The sequence below is a fragment of the Schistocerca cancellata genome, chromosome 8 (genome assembly GCF_023864275.1).
Source record: "Schistocerca cancellata isolate TAMUIC-IGC-003103 chromosome 8, iqSchCanc2.1, whole genome shotgun sequence".
NCBI lineage: Eukaryota > Metazoa > Arthropoda > Insecta > Orthoptera > Acrididae > Schistocerca > Schistocerca cancellata.
Window position 1 is genome coordinate 367,068,570 of NC_064633.1, and position 16,836 is coordinate 367,085,405.

Here is a 16,836-nt window from a genome sequence, read left to right on the forward strand (position 1 = left end):
ACTGCATTGTCCGTGGTAGGAGGTAATACCTGAAATTTGGTAATCTCGGTGAACTCTTGACACTTTCGATCTCGAAATATTGAATTCCTTAACGGTTTCCAAAATGGAATGTCACATGCGTCTATCACCAACTACCACTCCGCGTTCAATGTCTGAAAATTTCAGACATTGCAGTGATAATCACTTCGGGAACCCTTTCACATGAAGCAAATGATAAGAGTGACGGTTCCGCCAATGCACTGCCCTTTAATGCCTTGTGTATGTGGTACAACCGCCATCTGCATAAGTGCATGTGGTGATGGCTATCGCATGAGTTTCATCATCTCAGTGTATTTCACGTAATACATACATATCACAGTTCCTGAAATGTCCAGTGACTACAGTTTTCAGCGCAGTAATTAATTTCGAGGGAAGGACCAATGTAAGAAGATCTAAGTAACAAAAAAATGTTCAAATGTGTGTGAAATCTTATGGGACTTAACTGCTAAGGTCATCAGTCCCTAAGCGTACACACTACTTAACCTAAATTATCCTAAGGACAAACACACACACACACACACCCATGCCCGAGGGATGACTCGAACCTCCGCCGGGACCAGCCGCACAGTCCATGACTGCAGCGCTCAAGACTGCTCGGCTAATCCCGCGCGGCATCTAAGTAACTAAATAGTGTTTACACACCCAGATTTGTCTTCCGTCTCTCTTTTTGTTGGCTGCTTCAGACCAACATTTACGTTGTTTATAAGCCAATTTGCTAGTAATTTCTGTCTGATATATCTGTCTTATATAAGCAACATATTTAGAAGTATTGCTAATCTCGTCTTTCATGTGCAGGTGATGATTAATAATATCTATTTATGTACATTATGAAACAAAGCATAGCTCATTCTGGTAGGGTGTAATACGTAGAACGAGAAGTCCACGTTATGACGCATTCGGATTACCCATGAAATACAGCAAGAGAAGTTATACATTCCCACCTGTTAAAACGAAAAGTCAGTCGTGATATTAACATAGCTTTTGTCCTTATATTAATAAAGGAACTTTTATTAATATTGTATATTTCTCTTATATTTATAGCAAATGGAGAAGGTATTCCGATTTCCTGTGCAACTTGAGGAGCAGCAAGCCTGCAGTATGACGCTAAGACAGTTTTAATGTCCCCAGCAGACCTTATGGTACGAGTCATTAAACATCCCAGCTGTGTTCTACGCTGAAAGGCAGCGGTCTGTTTAGCAGACGACGAGGGCTTCAGCCAAAGACTTGTAATGTGGGTAATATACACTCCTGGAAATGGAAGAAAGAACACATTGACACCGGTGTGTCAGACCCACCATACTTGCTCCGGACACTGTGAGAGGGCTGTACAAGCAATGATCACACGCACGGCACAGCGGACACACCAGGAACCGCGGTGTTGGCCGTCGAATGGCGCTAGCTGCGCAGCATTTGTGCACCGCCACCGTCAGTGTCAGCCAGTTTGCCGTGGCATACGGAGCTCCATCGCAGTCTTTAACACTGGTAGCATGCCGCGACAGCGTGGACGTGAACCGTATGTGCAGTTGACGGACTTTGAGCGAGGGCGTATAGTGGGCATGCGGGAGGCCGGGTGGACGTACCGCCGAATTGCTCAACATGTGGGGCGTGAGGTCTCCACAGTACATCGATGTTGTCGCCAGTGGTCGGCGGAAGGTGCACGTGCCCGTCGACCTGGGACCGGACCGCAGCGACGCACGGATGCACGCCAAGACCGTAGGATCCTACGCAGTGCCGTAGGGGACCGCACCGCCACTTCCCAGCAAATTAGGGACACTGTTGCTCCTGGGGTATCGGCGAGGACCATTCGCAACCGTCTCCATGAAGCTGGGCTACGGTCCCGCACACCGTTAGGCCGTCTTCCGCTCACGCCCCAACATCGTGCAGCCCGCCTCCAGTGGCGTCGCGACAGGCGTGAATGGAGGGACGAATGGAGACGTGTCGTCTTCAGCGATGAGAGTCGCTTCTGCCTTGGTGCCAATGATGGTCGTATGCGTGTTTGGCGCCGTGCAGGTGAGCGCCACAATCAGGACTGCATACGACCGAGGCACACAGGGCCAACACCCGGCATCATGGTGTGGGGAGCGATCTCCTACACTGGCCGTACACCACTGGTGATCGTCGAGGGGACACTGAATAGTGCACGGTACCAAACCGTCATCGAACCCATCGTTCTACCATTCCTAGACCGGCAAGGGAACTTGCTGTTCCAACAGGACAATGCACGTCCGCATGTATCCCGTGCCACCCAACGTGCTCTAGAAGGTGTAAGTCAACTACCCTGGCCAGCAAGATCTCCGGATCTGTCCCCCATTGAGCATGTTTGGGACTGGATGAAGCGTCGTCTCACGCGGTCTGCACGTCCAGCACGAACGCTGGTCCAACTGAGGCGCCAGGTGGAAATGGCATGGCAAGCCGTTCCACAGGACTACATCCAGCATCTCTACGATCGTCTCCATGGGAGAATAGCAGCCTGCATTGCTGCGAAAGGTGGATATACACTGTACTAGTGCTGACATTGTGCATGCTCTGTTGCCTGTGTCTATGTGCCTGTGGTTCTGTCAGTGTGATCATGTGATGTATCTGACCCCAGGAATGTGTCAATAACGTTTCCCCTTCCTGGGACAATGAATTCACGGTGTTCTTATTTCAATTTCCAGGAGTGTAGTAAGGAAAATCTTTGTTATGTATGTTGTTTGCTGTTTACATTTACATAGGTAGACTGATAAGTAGCGGGAGAGAGAGTGAGAGAGAGAGAGACAGAGAGAGAGAGAGAGAGAGAGAGGCAATGTGTGAAAACCGTGCACTCGGTGATTTGACTGGAGAACTGCCTCAGTGGTTGCCTCACTCATGGCTCGATTTCTTGTTTGTCTCTAGCTCAGCCTGTTTGTCACTTTGATTACCTAGGTATTACAGAATGAGGCGAGAGTTATTCTAGTAATTCTGTGTTAAAGGCCACATTTTTGTCGATTTTACAAATACTAATTTTTGATGAAACGCATTGTGTACTGGGCTCACTCGATGGCGGCATAGATGTCCTGGTCACGGTAGTATTCATACACAAACGCTTTTCGTCAAATCATAATAAGGCGGTTCTTCATTTACGATGACGTAATTCTTATCAGTTTACAAGAGAATGAGCTGCAAGAATTGTTGATCACGATGTTACGTAAAAGTGACATTGTATGGAGTTAGAACCTTACGATGATTGGAAATTATGTCAGTGTTTTATTATACGTGCAGTCGAATACGGCTTTAGTTACGTATGTCATTGTGCTTGATTGGAAATATCCTGTTGTTGTGGCCTTCCGTCCAAAGACTGGTTTGATGCAGCTCTCCATGCGACTCTATCCTGTGCAAGCCCTTTTGCAACTTACATCCCACTGAATCTGCATGCTGTATTCATCTCTTGGTCTGCCTCGGTGATATTTTCCCCCACCCCATATCCCTCCAGTTCTAAACTGGTGATCCCTTGATGCCTCAGAATGCGTCCTACCAACCTGTCCCTTATTTTCGTCAGGTTGTCCCACAATGTTCTCTTCTCCCCAGTTCTATTCAGTACCTCCTGGTTAATTACGTCATCTATCCATCTAATCTTCTAATCTTTAGCATTCTTCTGTAGCACCACATTTCAAAAACTTCCCTATTCTCCTCTTGCGTATACAGTTTATCGTTCATATTTCAGTTCCATACAAAGCTATTCAATTTTCGGCTCCCTTAACTACCTGAATAATTTCTCTTATTTCATCATATATTTCCTCCATCTCCACTTCATTCGGGGAGCTAGCTGCTGTATAAACATGTACTACTGTGGTGGGTGTGGACTTCGTGTCTTTCTTGGCTATAACAATGCTTTCACTATGCTATTCATAAACTCTTATCCGCGTTCCTATTTTCTATTCATTATTAAAGTTACTCCCGCAGTACCTCTATCTGATTTTGTATGTATAACCCTGTATTTATCTGACCGGAAGTCCTGTTCCTCCTGACATCGAGCTTCACTAATTCCCACTATATCCAAATTTAACCTGTCCATTTCCCTATTTAAATTTTCCAACCGATCTGCCCGATTAAGGGATTCGACATTCCACGCTCCGATCCGTAGAAGGCCAAATTTGTTTTTCCTGATAACGACGTCCTCCTGAGTAGTCCCCGCCCAGAGATCCGAATGGGGGACTACTTTACCTCAGGAATATTTCACCCAGGAGGATGCTATCGACATTTAACCATACAGTAGCTCTGCGTGCCCTCCAGAAAAATTCAGCCGTTCGCAGTACCTCGTTTTCCTCCCATTAACAAATGTTAATAAACGTTGGAATTACTTATCTATGAATAATGTATGTAGCCTTTCCACTTATTTTATATTCCTTTCTATCTAAGGTAGTTTCATATGTTACTATAGTAATATATTTGAATGGGAGAGTGAATTGTTCCTTACTACAGGAAGCACTGAGGAGAATATCAGTTCAAAGAGGCATATTAAACTGAATTTGTTGAATGGTGTAGTCAGAAAATGTTTGATATTACTGAGCTATAAGGGCGGTCAGAAATTTTCCGTCTGAGGACATGGCTGCTGCTTGTGTGTAAGCACCGACATGTGCTCAATGGATTCATGTTTTTCGGATGCGCGTGCCATAAATGCGGAAACGTAAACTACGACGACTTTATGACCAAAATGCATCCAGACATGACCAACGTTCTGTTATTTTTTATTGGTTACCGTGTAAAAACACCGGTAAACATCTATCGGAGAGCGACGAACGTGTATTTCAAAAAATGGCTCTAAGCACTAAGGGACTTAACAACTGAGGTCATCAGTTCCCTGGACTTAGAACTACTTAAACTTAACTAACCCAAGGACATCACACATAGCCGTGCTCGAGGTAGGATTCGAACCTGCGACCGTAGCAGCAGGGCGGTTCCGGACTGAAGCGACTTGAACCACTCGGTCACAACGACCAGCATCGTATGTTTCACAGAATGTCTGTCTAAAACTACCGTTGTGGAATGGTGCACAAAGTTTCGTGCTTCAAGATAACTCACGTCACCAGATCGCAAATTTTGTGACCCAGAAGTTACTCCAACTCAAGATTGAGTACCTCGAGGTTCCGCTCTATAGTCCTCTCACCGAGCGATTATCACACCTTCGATCCCTTAAAAAATGCCTTGAAGGGTCGATGATATCTGTCGTGCGAGGACAGGCATTTACGGACATCTTCGTGCTGCTGCACATCCTGTTTTATCAAACACGTATCTTCAAGTGGTGCTGGAATGCTTGCGTCAGTACTGACGGTCATTTTGCCTGATTCGACCGCATGGCTTTCAAACGCAAAGTTTCTGATCACCGCTTATTTTAATACACAACAGGCGTTCAGTTGCATGTTATCCAGTTTTCGTTTCTCGTTATTCTGTTTCTTTCACTACTTTGTTTTACTTATGATAGCATACTAATACGTTACTGGCATTGTAAGAGAGTCTTATGTAGATGTATATATTCGTAGTTCAAATTTTCCACAGGGTGAAATGTATGGCTTGCATGGTAGCAGGCAAATTACCTGCGGAAGCAATATTGGGCCAATCCTCAGCATATTTATATCAGTGTTTTGTGTCATACGATTTCCTGACTTGTGTTGAAGCATGAGGAGGTATGGGTTCGTCATGTTTCAGACCGTTGTGTAGCGTGTATCGAGTGCCTGTTTTTAACACTGGTGACGTGACATGGCTGCATGTTTACATTCCCATCTAGTTTCTTGGCACTGTTTCTGTTTCGGGTACACCTATGCATTAGCCAACTTTAGAAACTAATTTGGTAAATGCTTTCCAATATACATATAGGCGATTTCTGATTATTAAAATGTCTTCCCATGTTACGTTGTTTCTGCTCTGTTGCATCAGTCCATCAAGTTCTCTTGGAGACGTAAGTCTACTATTTGGCCTAGTACAGTACAGTAGACCACACGAAAACTTAAAATCCACTGACTCAATATGTGGAACATGAATGTCGTTAACCATTGCACAGTCAGATCAGTTGCATGTCAGGAAGATCAGCTGTCCTGTATCAGACTTTCACTCAATCAGTTACATTTCCTTTACTTTTTATGACCAATCTTCCTGTCGGTCTTGAGTTTTAAAACAAATCTGTTGAGCTGAAGACAGCTAACAACCACGCTTTTCTTGCGTCACATAGCTTGATTACCAAGCAGCGTACCAAATGTTATCCAGTGGATTTCTGCTTTAGTAAGTTTCTTATTTTTGTTGCCAGTTCCTACAAACAGTTCCACATATGGCAGTCCCGTAGGATGTGAAGCAAGATAAACATGTCTGGGATTTAACAACAGTTTACATAAAACCTTTTTCATTTGACTAAAATACTTTTATGTACAACAAGCTTTTGTTATTGAAAAGTTTTTAATGTGGCCCAGATTGATTGATGGTCGGTAGCCCTAATTTGAATTGAACACTATCTTCCAGTTCAGCCTGTGCTGTCACTGAACTGAAACATTTCCAACAATAACACAAAGGTCTGTCCGAACATAATTTCGTAGAAAACTGAAGTATTAAAAAGTAGGCTATATTTCTTGACAAGTGCTCCTAACTTGACGCCTGAAAGATGGGAAGGCAGATTCCAATAACAGTTAAGTTTCTCGTATACTATCTTCCGTTTTTGATTATTTTAAATGTGCTGATACGTGCGGGTTTTCTTCCATGAATGAATAATTCGACTATATACTATACTATATATATCGAGCCCAGTGTTAGAAATCGAGTGACGAAAATCGAAAGTGTTTCAACGTAAACACCTTGTCAGAATGCTAAGAGACTGATACTCCAGTATTTCCATGCCTCTGTAATGAGTTGATTGAAATCTCATCCTTATCGAAGCTTATGATCAGTATCTTTCGTCCAGAAAAAAGCCAGTCCTACAGTTGACGAATAGTGCAAACATCGGAAGTTTAAAGCCCAGGCGACACAAGTATCCACCTGGGACACCGAAGACACCCAAAGCAAAATTTTAATGAAGGATCTACCATAGTTAATAGCAAAAACTAAAAACAAAGGCGCAAGGCTGTCCATCAGAGATGAGAATTAAATTCCCCTGCACGATCAAACAAAGACGGAAATACACTTCTTGCAATTGAAAGTTGTGACACCAGGAAGGATTGAAAACGAAATGAAATTTTAGTCATTGTAGATTCAGAGTAGGGGTGTCTGTGATTAGTTTTATAGGTGATTTTCGACTATAGATGGTCTGAATTATCAATATGAAAGTCTGCCACTCTAGCAGCAAGATTCCGTGTAACCCACCTGGTTATGAAGTTTCTGGGTGAAGCACTATTTTCTGATATGCTGCTCTTCCCAAAGCTTCTAGAGAGATACTTTTGAAATTCAAATAGACTATCATTTATTTTAAAAGAATTTTCAGTTTTTTCTGTGAAATCCCTGCGATAAATGATAATCATGGTGTTACCGTTATCAACTTTCAGAGTGATCCATTCCAACCTATCGGCTTTCCTGTTTAGATCATTCAGGACATACACATGACATAATGGTCATTAACAGCAGCCTATTAAACCAGTGGACGCCTGAATTACCGTACTGAAGTCAAATTTAAAATACAGCAGTCGATTTAAGTGGCCACAATGGCGGTAACATGACGACTTGACATATTACTTTAGTAATAAGACATTAAATTTGTTTATTTTTTCTACTTGACTTTCACTCCGTCATATCTATTTATGTTTAATAGCACTTTTCCATTTATTTGGTTCGTTTTGTTCCGATGACGCATCATTTAATTCGGAACTGTTTAATTGTCATGAACCCACAAAACTGCGGTCAAATCATTTACTAATACGGAGTAGATATATGTTACAATCAACGTCCTGTTGATGCAGGTAGACTGTTCATTGATGCAGGTGATTTGTTCACGTATTCAAGTGTGAAGGGATGAAGATCAGGAATTCATCTTAAAGTACTGGCCTACTATGAGAAAATAAAAAAATTAAAAATGTTTATTTTGATGGACACCTTCCACAGTATGCACTATATTCAATTTATTTTCAGTCTTAAGCGTACTGCAGATAAAGACACTTCTACATCAACTGCACTTCATGTTTATTGACAAAATGTCATAAGTGGTAGCTGCTGTTGGTTACTACTTCCTGTTTAACATTTTAGAGTCGACAGGTTTTTCCCCCGTTGCTAGCGGAGGCTTTAATCGGAAAAGCTCGTTTTTTTTTTTTTGTTCATTGGTTCTTTTAGGCCTTTACAAACCTACTTTTTCTTTTGCTGCAATGCGTTCCATGCACATCACTTGACCTACATAAAACTTTGCACAAGGTGTCTTCACGGAGAAAGAAAGACACAAAAATAAAATGTAACAGAAGAATTTCCATGAAGACAACTTGTACGAAATTTTACAAAGTTCGAACGAAATGCAAAAAAGGCAAACGCAGTAAAAGGGAGAGCGGCTTCCTGAAACACCACCCCCCCCCCAAAAAAAAAAAAATGTAAAGAGAGAAAGTGAAAGCAAACACCTTCGGCTACAATATCTGACAGCAAGGGAAAAATGTGTCAAGTTAAGATTATGTAAAATGGAGTAGGAAATAGTGAGTATCATGATTGATACTTCGTCAATGTAAGCGGACACTTCCATAAATTGCAGTGTGCTTATAGCAGAAAAACTATATAATATTTGATGTTAGAAAACAAGACGACAAATTATGATGTAATTCCCAAAAAGATGTTCACGGTTTCTGCCTACTGACACTAAACAAAGGAAGGGTTAAGTGAGGAGATACAAGAATAAGCTAGAGTCCGGCTAATTTCTCAGTTGTTGTTAACGGGGCCTCAGCAGGTCTACAGGAGACTTGCATACGTGGGTGAGCGTAGGAAGTGACATGGTAATTCTCTGAATAAATATTATATTACTCCATACCCCATACCCTTGGTAAGTGTATGCGGTGTATACTTCCCACCATGACCATGTATAATAAATACTAAGGAATACTACGTATGAACTGTTTCCAACCATATAAAAACGGAGTAATCCGAGAAGTGTTGCAGTATTGAGACTGTTTTAATTGGTCTGTAATAATATTTTGGTTTCGATACTTACTAGCTCAAGCGAGGTGACTAATTCTGCTAATCGCTTACCTTCCAAACAGATGGAGCCGGTTGCACTGTCCGGATAATGCACCTGTCCGACGCAGCCTGCGTCACCGGCGTCGCTTAGTCTTCCTCCAGTTCCGCCGGAGGACGTCGACGTTCTGATCATCTTAGCCGCTCGCACTCTTCTCGTCTCGTGCCGCGACAACTTCGCCGTGTTTTCTTACTGAACACATGACATACGACTGATCGTCCGCAATAACTTCTGCAGTAGTCACAAAGGGCAAGACCAAAGTCATTTACGACTTTCGTCGTAACAAATTACATTTTACTAAACGAATAATTCAGTCAGCAATGAAGTCTTAGAAATGAATTAGTTTCTTTTTGTTTCGTTTTGGCAAGCTTACTTCAACTGCGTATCTCCTTGAGCTTTAATTTTCTCCCAGTGCGCCTCTAATAATTTTTTATGAGTCGCTTAACTTTCTTCACCTTTCACGTTTCTTAGAAATGCTGGCGTGTTCCAAGATTCTACTTCAAAGTGTCAGGTTTTTAGATAAGGAGTGCATACAAAGGGTAAAGGAAGGAGGAGCGTTATCATAGGGATCGGTGAATAATAGACAGGAGAACTAGAAAACTGCAATGAATGGTGAGCACATGGCACTTATTAGCTCGATACCGACGTGAATGAGCTTATGCTTTGACAGTTTGTGGAGGAAATTCCAGTCAGATAAAGTCATCCGTTCACAGGGTTACTGTACTTGTTGCTGGCAACAAATCCAACACGCTTCTGGAGTATACAAAGAGTATCGGCAAACGACAAGAAGTTTATTAAAATAAGACAGACATGGATAGACCCAGCGCTAAGAAAAGAAATACGACAAGAAGTTTATTAAAATAAGACAGACATGGATAGACCCAGCGCTAAGAGAAGAAATACTGAGAGATTAGCTTTTCCGAACGTAAGGGGAAACAAGTCAAAGAGTCTCCCTCTCATTTATATGCTGGCGTACCCATAGACTGCAGACTCGTGTTCGTTATCGTAATGATACGTACAGTACTGGTAATGGTGAGTGTACACTATAATTTCATATCATAAAAATTATGACGTTGTCAGAGTTCGGAGAGTTTATTGCTATTATGGTTCTTAAATTAATTAACTGATTTGCATACTGCTCAAATTTTCCTGTTTTTTAATTATTATTTTTTTTGCAAGTTACTGGAAATTATGCTAGAGAGAGATATACTAAGCAGTGATGTAAAATAATTCTTTACTGTCATACTAAAACATTTTGTGTATGTTATTATCAATAAAATTCTAGATGTCTTTGGTACGTTCAGAGGTAGGATGGCGGTAAGTTCGATTTGGGGACTTGGGAAGGAAGGGAAACAGCTTTACAGTGATCCCACAAAAGAACCAAAACATGGATATGTGCCCTGGTGGACCTCGACGTTTTCGCTATACTCAATTAAGTTGTTGTTATTATTACATTAAAGCACCTAAGAACCAGTGTCCCTTCCAGAGGCTAGTCATTTGTTTCCTTAAGATGGCCCAGTAAGCCGAAAACTAGTTCGTAGTAAACGAAAATCAGTAGGATAAAAGCAGAGTACAGGTTGTTAATATTAAACATTTTACGTCTTCTGTTGTTAGTGTTATTAAATTTGAGGGCGTCAGTGATACGTAATAAGTAGAGGAGATGTAATATTGCATTTTAGAAGTAGGATGAGTGAGAAATGATAAAAAAAAGTTTGACACACCTTCCAGCAGAATCGAGTCATGGACGAGCCCCTGTCCTACATGTGCTCATACTCTCATCTGTATTCACAACATATCAAAGATCTCAGGCCGCTGCTGATTCGGAGGTTTAACGCCCTAAAACAATAATCATCTTTGTCCACCTCAGCCTCACTGAACCAAATATAGGTAAGAAATCAGTTCATCATGGTATTTGGGACCATTAGTGTTATACGTCCACAGATTGCAGTATTCTTCTTTCGCAGGTTATCTGTCACATTTTCCACATGAAAATATAGGTCACTTTTATACAGTATTACGTTCTCACGATCCCATCTTACAGGGCACTAAACACAGTCAGTCACCCCCTCTTACTTGTAAACTCTAAGTAGATTAAAATATGACTTTGGAAAAAATGCCCTTATTATTCGCCTGAACATTCCCTCTTTTAAAGCAATACGAGTAAAGTAGAATGGGTAGCACTGAGAGATGAGATAGTGAAGCCAACAGAGGTTCAAATAGGTAAGAAGATAGGGTCTCCTAGGAATCCCTTGATAACACAAGAAATATTGAATTTAGTTGACGAAAGGAGAAAATATATAATTGCAGTAAATAAAGCAGGAAAATGGGAATATAAACGTCTAAAAAAGGAGATTTACTGGAAATGTAAAAAGACTAAGCAGAAATGGCTAGAGGACAAATGTAATGATTTAGAAGCATATTTCACTAGGAGGTAGATAGATACCGCCTACAAGAAAATTAAAGAGCAATTCGGAGAAAACAGAGGCAGCTGTACGAATATCAAGAGCTCAGATGGAAAACCGGTCCTAAGCAAAGAGGGGAAAGCTCTAAGGTGGGAAGGATATATAGAGGGTCTATACAAGGGAGATGTACTTGAGGGCAATTTATAGAATTTGAAGAGGACGTAGATGAAGATGAGTTGGGAGACACGACATGGACGATACCACGAGAAGAATTTGACAGAGCACTAAAAGAAATAAGTTGAGGCCCTGGGAGTAGAAGACATTCCGATAGAGCTACCGACACCCTTGGAAGACCCAAAAATGACAAAACTTTTCCATCTTGTGTGTAAGATGTATGAGACTGGCGAAATACCCTCAGATTTCCAGAAAAATGTAATATATGCAGTTCCAAAAAAATCAGTTGCTGACAGGTGTAAAAATTACAGATCTATCGGTTTAATAAGTAATAGTTTAAAATACTCACACGAATTCTTTACAGGAGAATGGAAAAACTGGTATAAACCAATCTTAGGGAAGACCAGTATGGATATCGGAGAAATATAGGAACAGTATTGACGCTATATCTTAGAAGAAGATTAAGAAAAAGAAAGAATACGTTTATATCATTTGCAGACTTAGAGAAACTATTGACAGTGTTGACAGGAATAATTTCTTCAAAATTCTGAAGGTCAGGAGTAAAATTCAGGAACCGAAAGACTATTAACAACTTGTATAGAAACTTGACGGCAGTTGTAAAAGTCAGTGTCATGAAAGGGAAGCAGTGTTTGAGAAGGGAGGGAGAGAAGGTTCTAGCCTATCCCCCATGTTATTTAATCTGTCCGCTGAGTAAGCAGAAAAGGAAACGAAAGAAAAATGAGTAGGAATTACAGTTCACAGAGATGAAATAAAAAATTTGAGATCACCGATAACATTGAAACTCTCTGAAACAGGGAAGGACTTCGAAGATCAGTTAATCGGAATGGTCACTCCTTTGAAAGGAGGATATTAAGATGAACATCAACAAAAGCGAAACAAGGATAGTGGAATGTAGTGGAATTAAATCAGGTGATGCTGAGGTAATTAGATTAGGAAACGAGGCACTTGAAGTAGTATATGAGTTTTGCTATATGGGCAGCAAAACAATGATGATGGTCGAAGTGAAGAGAATATAAAATGTAGACTGGCAATGACAAGAAAACCTTTTCTGAAGAGGAAATATTTGATAACATCGACTGTAGATCCAAATGACAGGATGTCTTTTCTGAAAGTATTTGTATTGCGTGTAGCCATGCATGGAATTGAAACATCGTCGATAACGAATTTAGACAAGAAAAGAATAGAAGTTTTTGACATATGGTGCTACAGAAGAATGGTAACGATTAAATGGGTAGATGACGAAACTAATGAGGAGGTACTGAAGAAAACTGTAGAGAAAATAAATTTTTTCTCTGACATCAAGGGACCTCCAGTCTAGCATTGGAGGGACGTTGGGCCAATTTGGCCTCGTATAAAATAATATTCGTGCTGAAGGCAGGGTACGGATTGGAACTCGTACCTGAAATTACGTGCAGATTGCGAAGTGTAAACCAAATCACGTAAGCATTCGTGTGTCTGAACGTGATCTCGTCAGAGGGTCAGGAAGGAAAACAGATAACTGAAGAATCAGTTCATAGTATAATACTATAATTTTACAATCAAATAATATTTTTGTTGGGTTCTGATCACTTTAACTATTATTGCTCACTTCGAGTAGTTCTTTGCGTACAGTCTTTTAAAGTCGAAGTCAATGGCTGGTAAATAGCGGTCCATGTGCAAGGTCCTGGAAACAGACAATTTATGACAAATATAATTCGTCGAAACTGGTAGCATAAGAAATCTACGTTTACCTGAACGTCTACATGATTACTCTGTAACTGACAATAAAGTGCCTGGCAGAGGGTTTTCGAACAATCTTTAAGCTACCTTAATGCTGTTTCACTCTCTAACTGCGTGCGGAAGAAACGACGGCTTAAATCTTTCCTTGCGACCTCTGATTTCTCTTATTTTATTATAAAGGTCCTATCTCCCAACGTAGGCGGGCTCCAACCAGATTTTTACATTCTGAGGACAATATTGGTGACTGAAATTTCGTGAGGATGTGCCTTAGCGAGAAACGCCTCAGTTTTAATGACTTCCATCCCTACTCGCGTATCATATCCATTGCACTCTCTCACTTCTTTCTCGATAGTACAAAACGAGCTACACCTCTCTGGACTTTTTCGATGGCCTCCGTCAAACCTATCTGATGGGAACCCCACACCGCACAGCAATACTGCAGAAGAGGACGGACAAGCGTAGTGTAATCCATTTCTTTAACAGACCTGTTATATTTTCTAGGTGTTCTGTCAATAAATCGCACTCTGTCGTTTGCTTTCTCCACAAAATTATCAATGTGATCTTTAGAATTTCTGTTATTCGTTACTGTAATCCCTAAATATTTAACTGAGTTTACATCTTTCAGATATATGTGATTTATCGTGAAACTTAAATTTAGCGGGTGCATTTTAGGGCCCATGTGGATGACTTCACACTTTTCCTGATTTAGAGACAATTGTCACTTTTTGCACCAAGATATCTTGTCTAAATCATTTTGCAATTGGTTCTTATTATCTGATGACTTTATTCACCGAAGTTAGAATATGAAGGCTCACATAAAGTACTAAATGCCGTACAGAAATTTGTTAACAAGATTGGAAACGTAGGTTATTCTTAGCTATAAGTTAGAACACGTAAACGTTACTATCGATTCATGTATGTCAAATAAGGCTTTTATTTCTCTTCAGTAATATAGTCCAATTAATTACAATTGACAAGATGTCGTACTTCAGCCATAATCATTTGCACGTCTGCATGATTTGTCGACTTTTTACAGAGTCCTCTAGCAATCCCCTCCTCCTTCATGATAATAGGAAATATAGTAGCCATGTGGACAATCCCATGGAATGCGAGAGATCTCTACCACGCTAACACTATTAATTCTGGTTAATGGAATATTACCAACGGAAAACATGAAATATTGTAATTTCACGACTCAGTTCATAACTGTGAATGCAAGAAGCAGTAAAATTTTCCTTATGGGAAACACGTGGCACACAGAGCCACCACAAAAGAAATGACTTAATAAAGGGGAGCTCTATATACAAATATATCCCTAGAAAAATTTCAGTAAATGAAAGCATGAGGTAATCAAGCCACGTAGTATGTGGATGAATTATTAAAAATCTGAGTATGCCACCACGTGTATAGGAAGCTAATTGCTTCGCTGAACAACAGACGTTAAGTGCGAATACAAGACATTAAAGATGTGAAAATTGCTTCAAATTAATAAAACTCCAAGATGCAAATTGCTTGCCTCATATAACCATACTATCTGGAATTCGTTGCATGCGAATAATGATTATCAAGTGACTTGAGTGCAAGTTATTGCACTAGTCGACCATATCCTCACTCCAGAACATTGCAGGAGCAGCTCACCACACACCGGTTGGAAAAACAATCGCGAAGAGAGGAGCACAGCGTGGACCTATCACTGGCTCGCAAGTATAGTTTCCATCGTATATCTCCTGGCGTGCAGAGGTATCTGGTAGAAAGTCAACATTAAAGAGCCCGATCTTCGTGTTTAAAACACGAACTGTTTCTCGTGAAAACCACAGGTCTACTGGTATGCTCGTTCTATCTTGTTGATCCTTCATTTGATGCCATATTTGTCAGTTATTCACCACTATCAACTCTCCTAGATATTTGAACCACCCTCCTCCCCGCTTGCTCAGCAGTGGTTAGAAAATGTCCGTGAATATCCTATATAGATGGTGGAATACTACATGCAGAACAAAGAATTCTTTTCATAGGGTATCTGCAGCTGTTCAGGTCCATTTTCACAAAATGAGGAAGTCAAATGGTTGAAATGGCTTTAAGCACAAAGGGACTTAAAACCGGAGGTCATCAGTCCCGTAGACTTAGAACTACTTAAATCTAATAACCTAAGGGCATCACACACATCCATGCCGGAGGTAGGATTCGAACCTGCGACCGTAGCAGTAGCGCGGTTCCGAACTGAAGCGCCTAGAACCTCTCGGCCACAGTGGCCGGCTTGAAGATAATCCTAAGAGCTGTTGAATCAATACCGTTTCCGAAGTAGAGGTTTTCTGGGTATGGTACCGTGTCATACTGTATAAAACTACTGCTTGAGAAAACTAACGTTTCGGCCACGGTTGCAGCGGCCTTCTTCTTGGTCTACTGGTGCGTTCTAGCTACGCAGTGTACCTTATATTTTGTTATTATTGTTCACTGTGTATGCCATTGTGCCGTAATTTTAAAAGGGTAGTTCATTCCATAGGTTACTAAAGGAAGATGGAGAGGGAACTTTATTTTAATAGGTTACTGCAGTGGCTTTTGTATTATGGTCCATGATTGGTGGTCAACGGCGAATGAGAAGTGGCTCATGTTTACAAAGTGCGGCGGCAGTTACTAGCCGGTAGTACTCGTGCCTCGTGTTGACAGTGCGGTGTGTTGGGCTCTGATTGCTGGCAGCCAAGTTGGGGCCTGCCTGAGTCCATCCTCTCTACTCATGTTCTGAGGGTGCTTAAGTATTTCGATAGCCTCTCTGATTTTGCGTTTCGTCATAATCGGCTGCTTGGCCAACACACAGGCTTCGCTGAATTTTATTCCTTTCCCGCGATCTTGTTGATGTTCTGCCACTGCATATTTGTTGTGTTGCCCTAGACGAACATAGCGCCTGTGTTCCCGAATGCGTGTTGATATTGGTTTGTCAGTCTCGCCTATAGGTGCCTCTCCACATTCGTATGCCACTTTGTACACGCCTGCAGTATGTGGAATGTAAATCCATCTTATTCTTGGAGGAGCCCAGCACGTCTGAATCCTGCGACCACTGTAGAAGACAGGCTGCACCCCAACCCTGAGAAAGTATTTGTCTATTCCGTCAGTAACATTTTTCGCATAAGGTAAGCACACTGATGACAGCAGTTTATCTATTTCTAGCTTACGTTGCTTACTTTTATTTGTTGAGAAGGCTGTGTGAATCGACTATGTCTGCAGCCATGCGAGTGATGAGAGGCATACATCGGCGAGACTGGCAGGCCAATAGCGACAAGCATTCGGAAACACGAGCAAGATCAGAGAAACCATCGATATACTTAAACACCATAGGAACATGGAGAG